This window comes from Triticum urartu, chromosome 1A, assembly GCF_056163025.1.
Source record: "Triticum urartu cultivar PI428250 chromosome 1A, HENAU_Tu73, whole genome shotgun sequence".
Classification (NCBI taxonomy): domain Eukaryota; kingdom Viridiplantae; phylum Streptophyta; class Magnoliopsida; order Poales; family Poaceae; genus Triticum; species Triticum urartu.
This window is the reverse complement of record NC_141873.1, coordinates 304150008-304157088: the sequence shown is the minus strand read 5'-3', so window position 1 is coordinate 304157088 and position 7081 is coordinate 304150008. Positions and strand designations below refer to the sequence as shown.

The window sequence follows — 7081 nt, the reverse complement described above, 5'->3', positions numbered from 1 at the left end:
TCTTAGATAAATGTAGAATTAACACAATGGTTATGAAGTTTTGGATTGCTCATGTAAGTACCTGTTGTCATGTACTCCCTCTGTATCGAATTAATTGTTGATCAATTGGATGTATTTAGAACTTAATAGTGCTAGATACATCCATTTGAGCGACAAGTAATAACGGACAGTGGTGGTATTACTATACTTGCATCGCGAGATAGTTGATTGTCTAGCATTACTCTGCATCTTATCTGCCCTGCCCTCCACTTTCTCCAAATTATCATATCTACATTTACTCTTACCAAAATGTTGAATAAAGCCAATGCCACTGCACACGTTGATGTCTGCATTCCTCTTGTCAGTACCTTTTGCCTTGTAACCCTGTACTTAATTAATTGCTATTTGATTATGTATCATCAGTCTGCGCCCGAGCTTCATTATCATCTGTTTCTTCCAATATTATTTGATCTATATTTACTCTTTGCAAAATGTAGAAAAATGGCAATGCTTATAAAGAATTTTCTTTGGGGAATTTATTGAATTATCCTTCCATCAACATGGTGATGGGCTTTGTCCACCCCGTGTTAACATGTAATGTAAGTTCATCCTTCTCAAGCCTTCAAACTTTGTTCTAGTATAGAGTTGGATAGGCATCATTTCCTCCACTGCTGTTTACTTTGCTGTTTACATCTGATTGGATGTTTGCAAAAACTACCAGTTTTAAATTGTAGTTGTAAAAGCATGTTCCTTATGCAGAACAAATCCATTTATTTTCTTATATAATTGTAAAACCTGTTATGTGTATCCTTGTTTCTCTTTCAGAGTCGTATCTCTTATGCCAAGCAGAACTTTAGGGGAGATAGTGAACCAAATCATATTGAGGACAGCGAGATGACCCCAAGGTCCTGTCTTGATGAAGACAGTGAGTTGAAGCTACTCACCAGCAGGTGTGAGACAACCTCTGTGCAGTCGCTGCCTCGATTAGTTCGACTTCTTCAGTCTCAACTTAAAGCAGAAAGGCTTGCTTTAGCTCAGCTCCGACTTGAAGTCAAAGATGCAAGGAAGATGTCAAAGGACTGCCTTGCGCACTATGGTGCCATACAGCTAGGGATGGGGCATCTACCGTTGACACAACTGAGGTCTCATCAACTTGTTCGGCTGCTTGCGGGGCCTGCCCTGGTCAGGCCTCATGCCTTCTGAAGTGCTCTCAATTTTGTATATTCTTTTGACGGCGCGTTTATATGCACTGGTGGCGACCTTTGATGCCCAGTGTATGTAATCCCGGTGATGTTGTGCTTTATTATCACCGGTAGCGAACTTTGATTCCTAGTGGATGTAATATGTCATAATTTCTTTATTGTATAGTCTAGGTTTATTCTTTGGTCGGTATGCTGTAATTTAGGCCGGAAGGTTCAATGGATCTCAGTGTTGTCAGTCTTCAGGTCGACCCATTACTCATATGGGCCAAAACGTGGGCCTATAATCATCTTGGGCCATTAGCAGGTCTAAACCTATAGTGGTTTCCCGCCTTTAACAGGCCGAGTAAAGTTCTAGCCAGCTGGGCCAGAGAATACCATGGGCTTTTAACAGGCTAAAACCTAGATTGGGCCAGCGTTGGGCCAAAAAATTCATGGGCCAATACAGGCCGAAACTATCTAAGGCCCATGTTTGTTCCAAATAGGACGAGCAGTTAACAGGCCAAAATATATCTCGGGCCAGTTTGGTCCAATAAAATTATGGGCTCTAAGCAGGCCGGTATCCACACGGGCCATAGGCCAAAAAGTTTCATGGGCCATTATTAGATGGGTTGTAAGCAGGCCTGATTCAACGCGGGCTATAATTAGGCCCAACTGTTGCACGGGCCATTAACAGGCCGATAGGCCTGCTGGGCTGAAATTTATCCATGAAGACCACGGGCCGTTAAGAGGCCTAAAGTTACTTCAGACAAGAAATAGCCCAGTTACTACATGGGCCGTTAAAGGGCCTAAAGTTAAACCGGGCCGACAACGTCCCAGATGCACCACAGGCCGCTAACAGGCCGAAACTATTATCGAGCCGAACTGGTTAACGGGCATTTAACACACTGAAATACAAACATGTCTTAGAATGGGCCCAAAAGAACAGTGGCCTGTTAACAGGCCTGGTCCGATATGGGCCGTAATTTGGCCCAAAACACGGCAGGCTATGAACGGGCCTGATCTGCTATGGGCCACAATTTGGCCCAAAACATGGAAGGCTGTTAACGGGCCAGCCCACTAGTGTCTGAAAAAACATGGTGGGCCTTTAGCCGGGCCGACCTTTTCACCAGAATGGGCCTCTGTTGGGCCGTGCCACGTGTCCATGTATCATAGGTGCCTCCTGTCCAATGAATGGATGACATATGTCCCAACGGTGAGCCAACACGTGTTTCCTCCGGCCAATGAGAATTTTACATGTGGAAATCCTCATTGGTCCGGGATGTTAGCAGGTTATCGGATCCAAAACCGGACCCGATATCTTAACGGTGACCCGTTATGATGGATGCCATGTGTCGGCCACCCTTGATGAAAGCACTTCCATGACGCGCGATTTATCGTCATGGAAGTGTACACTTCCGTGATGATAATTTTGGTAATGTCATGGAACACTTCTACGACAGCACAGGTATGACTATCTTGATTCTGGCATAAAATCGTCATGGATGTACATGCATGACAGAAAATGTGACCTACTGTGACAAACACGTATCATCACGGAAGTGTATTTTTTGTAGTGTTTCCAGTAAGGTAATGTCTGCAAGTGCTGAAATTGTAAGTAGCAGAGTAGTTTGATAGCAAGATAGTTTGTAATGAGCAAGTAACGATAGTAGTAACAAAAGTGCAGCAAGGTAGCCCAATCCTTTTGAGGCAAAGGACAGGCCAAAACGGTCTCTTATGATAAGCAAAGCGTTCTTGAGGGTACACGGGAATTTCATCTAGTCACTTTCATCATATTGGTTTAATTCGTGTTCGGTACTTTGATAATTTGATATGTGGGTGAACCGGTTCTTAGGTGTTGTTCTTACTTGAACAAACCTCCTACTTATGATTAACCCTCCCTCAAGCATCCGCAACTACGAGAAAAGTATTAAGAATAAATTCTAACCATATCATTGAACTTTTGGATCCAATCGGTCCCTTACGGAATAGCGCATAAACTAGGGTTTAAGTTTCTGTCACTCTAGCAACTCATCATCTAATTGCTACTACACAATGCATTCCCTTAGGCCCAAATATGGTGAAGTGTCATGTAGTCGACGTTCACATGACACCACTAAGGGAATCACAACATACATACTATCAAAATATCGAACACATATCAAATTCACATGATTACTTGCAACATGATTTCTCCCGTGACCTCAAGAACAAAGGTAACTACTCACAAATGATACACATGCTCATGATCACAGGAGCATTAAATAGCATATTGGATCTGAACATATAATATTCCACCAAATAAACCATATATTAGTCAACTACAAGATGTAATCAACACTACTAGTCACCCACAAGTACCAATCTATAGTTCCGGTAACAAGATTGAACACAAAAGATGAACTAGGGTTTGAGAGGAGATGGTGCCGTTGAAGATGTTGATGGAGATTGCCTTCCCCAAGATGGGAGAGTTGTCGGTGATGATGATGACGATGATTTCTCCCTCCGGGAGGGAAGATCCCCCGGCGGAATCGCTCTGCTGGAGGACAAAAGTGCTCCTGCCCAAGTTCCGCCTCGAGGCGGCGGCCCTTCGTCCCGAAAGTCCTCTTCTTATTTTTTCTAGGTCAAAATGACTTATATACCAAAAGATGGGCACCAGAGGTGGGCCGAGGGGAGCACAACCCACCAAGGCGCGCCTGGGCTCCCTAGCGTGCCCAGGTGGGTTGTGCCCACCTGGTGGGCCCCCTCTAGTACTTATTGGCTCAAATAGTTCTTATATATTCCATAAAAAATCCTTGTGAAGTTTCAGCTTTTTTGGAGTTGTGCAGAATAGGTAGCCTGATGTAGCTTTTCCAGGTCCAGATTTCCAGCTGCCGGAATTCTCCCTCTTGGTGTGTTCCTTGCAAATTATGAGAGACAAGGCATTAGAATTACTCCAAAAAGCATTATTATGGATAAAAACATCATAAATAACAATAAGAAAACATGGTGCAAAATGGACGTATCAGATGGCCTCGAGGAGGGCTTTCTTCCACTCGCGGATATCCCGGCCCACATTCGCACCCCATCCTTTCATGAATTGTCGTGACCGCTTAGCACAAAAGCACCAGGAGTCAACGGCCGAAAGGGATCGATGGGGGGCATCTCGCACCTCGCGCCACCGGGCGACCACCGCTGCGGCAAACCCAGGCTGGCGCAACCAGAAGGTTTCAAAGCGGAAGCGGGGCGGAAGGAGCAGACGCTCATTCTCCGAAGAGAGGAGGAGGGGAACGTGATCGGAAGCAATCCATGTAATCGCCCGAGCGATGCTAGGGGGCAACGAATGTCCTACTCAGGCGAGGTGAAGACCCTATCTAGGACTGAGCGGGTCAGTTCCACTTGGCGGTTGGTCCAAGTGAACCTGACCCCGACTCTATCTAGCTCGCGAAGCCCCATGTACGCGATGCAGTCATTGAACATCCGCATCCAGGGGAAGTTGACCAAATTATTGCTCTTGTCGTCCTCCATTCGGATGAGGTTAAAGTCTCCGCCCACCACCACATGTAGCTGGGCGGCCGCCACCTTCCTACGGAGTTCATCGAGGAAGGCCTCAAATCGATGGTGATCGGCCAGGCCATAAACCGCGATGATCTCCCATTTGAAGTTTAGGGCCCGCTCGTAGATCTCCATGCTAACGAAGAACTCGCCCCGGCCCATGCTACCTACCTCAAAGGTGGCATCCTTCACTCCTAGAAGGATGCCACCCGAGTGGCCTGTACTCCCACTAGGAGGGAGCCAGTGCCAAGCAAATAGGTTGAAGCTCAAATGCTCGAGCTCCGACACGGAAAATCCGTACACATCGTTTCTTGGATGGCCACAATGTCAATTCGCTCGGTTCGCATGTACTCTCTCAGTTGGCAGTATCGGCCATCTTGGCCAAAGCCACGGATCTTCCAGAAGAGATTCCGCGTCACGAATCCATCGGGGGGCTGCTTGACCCCAAGACTCGTGATGCGCTCTGGGCACGGAGGGCGACGGTGCGGGACCGGGTGTGGCCCTGGATCTCCACAGGCTCAGTCGACGCACGCGGCTGGACGCTCAGGGGAGCCATGGACGGGGCACCCGAGGGGGTTGGAAGGCGTGCACGGGCCTCAGCAAGATGCCCATCGAGGATTTCCCTCGCGTGGATAGCCTCAATCTGAACTAGCGGGGGTGCAATCTCACCCCGGAAGACTATGGCTGAGTCTGCCGCCACCTTAGCGAGGTGGCCAAGCAGAGCCGACTCCAAAGCAGAAAACAAGCAAGTAGCAGGGGTAGCCGGGATGGATGGAGTACCTGGCTCGAGGTTCTGGGCAGCGGCCCAGAGCTCAGCCCGCGTGGGGATAGGCAGAGTTGGGCTGCCCTCTGGCATGGCCACCTTGATCCGAGCACTGCGACAAGAAGACGTCACCGGAGTCGAGGTCGATCTGCCCCACCTGGAGTAGGCCGCGGTCTGAGAGGGGGTGGGGCGGCGGCCACGGGAGTGGCCACCACCACCGACGGCCCATCAGAGGCGGTGTACGAGGACGCCAGAGGTAGGGTGGGTGGAGACGTGCAGCAAAGCTCCACGAAGGCCAGAGGGGCCGGTGTCAGGGCAGCACCCGGGGGTAGGTCGGCCACCCCCAGGTCCGATATGACCGGCCCGTCGAGAGGCGCAGAGAGGGCCAGGGTCAAGGCCGGCCCCAGCACCCCCAAAGGCGCGGCTGTCAGAGGTGTGGGCGATGCGGGTGGGGTTGGGTCGGCCTCGGCGGAGAGAGGCGCGGGGAAGCCAGAGGAGGTACCATCGGGGGAGCGAGGAGACGATGCTGGGAAGACCTGAAGGCTCATGTCAGATGCGTCGGGGCCGTCATTGGGAAACGGGGGGCGTGCGATCGGCCGTCTGCAGTGCCGCCCCTAGCAGCTGAAGCGGGAGGCTGGTCGTGGGGGGACTGTCCTCGGAGTCATCATCGTCGTCCTTCGAGCCGGAGGCGTGGCCGTGGCGGGGGTCCCGGTCGCTGCGATGGTCCCCCATGCCACCGCCATCCGGGCCACCCCCCAAGAGGTTGTCGTCGGGGATGCGGGGGCGGCCAATGTGGTTGGGCGGCTCGGGGAAGATGCGGAGGTCGAAGCCCTGGTCATTGAAGAACACTCGGACCATGGCTTGGCGCTTGGACGAGTCAAGGGATTTGACCTTTACTCGCACCTCCTCCTCCTTGCGGAGAGAAAGCTCGTCCACCATGACCACCTTGTCGAGGATGCGAGACATGTTCCGAATGACCCTCTCCGAGTGGGCGATGTCGGGGAGGCCGCCGATGAGGATCCAGGCCGTGTCCAGGATGGCAACCGCCAGTGGATCCCGGACCGGCACGGAGATGTCCACCACTAGCTTGTTGAGAGCCAGGGTGATGTCGCCGTTGTGGGTGCCATAGCCGTGGCTCACCACGTCGGGGAACACCACCGAGAACTGGCCTCCTGCCAGTAGGGTGACCTGCCAATTCCAGGTGCAGTGGTAGAGGTGGTTGAGCTCGGCCTCGATCATCTTCGGAGAGGCCACCCCGTCCCGCATGGTGACAATCACCAGGAGCGAGGCTGATGGGGGAAGGATGCCAGGCACCTCGATGTGGAAGTAGCCGAGGCCCTCGATCCCATGCCCGTACATCATCAACTCCTCCGTCACCGAACTGTCGGGGCAGAGGAACGCCAGGTGGTCAGGGTTCGAGCACACGTAGCAGCAATGGGGGTGCGTACATGCCACCTAGGAGTGTCCGAAGAGGCCACAGTTGAAGCACTTGACGAGGTCGGAGAGGCGGTCGTCCGGGAGCAACACGGACGCGGTGGAGGCTGATGGGTCGTGAGAGGGGCCAGAGGCAGGGGTGGCACCATTAGCACGCCCAAGTCCATGTTTCTTCTTGCGCTTTCCCCCTGGC

General features: G+C 51.3%; 1 pseudogene; it reads right to left on the bottom strand.

The window, feature by feature from the left end:
• Positions 1-5582: 5582 nt before the first annotated feature.
• LOC147990967 (uncharacterized) lies at positions 5583-6816 on the bottom strand (annotated as a pseudogene).
• Positions 6817-7081: the final 265 nt, after the last annotated feature.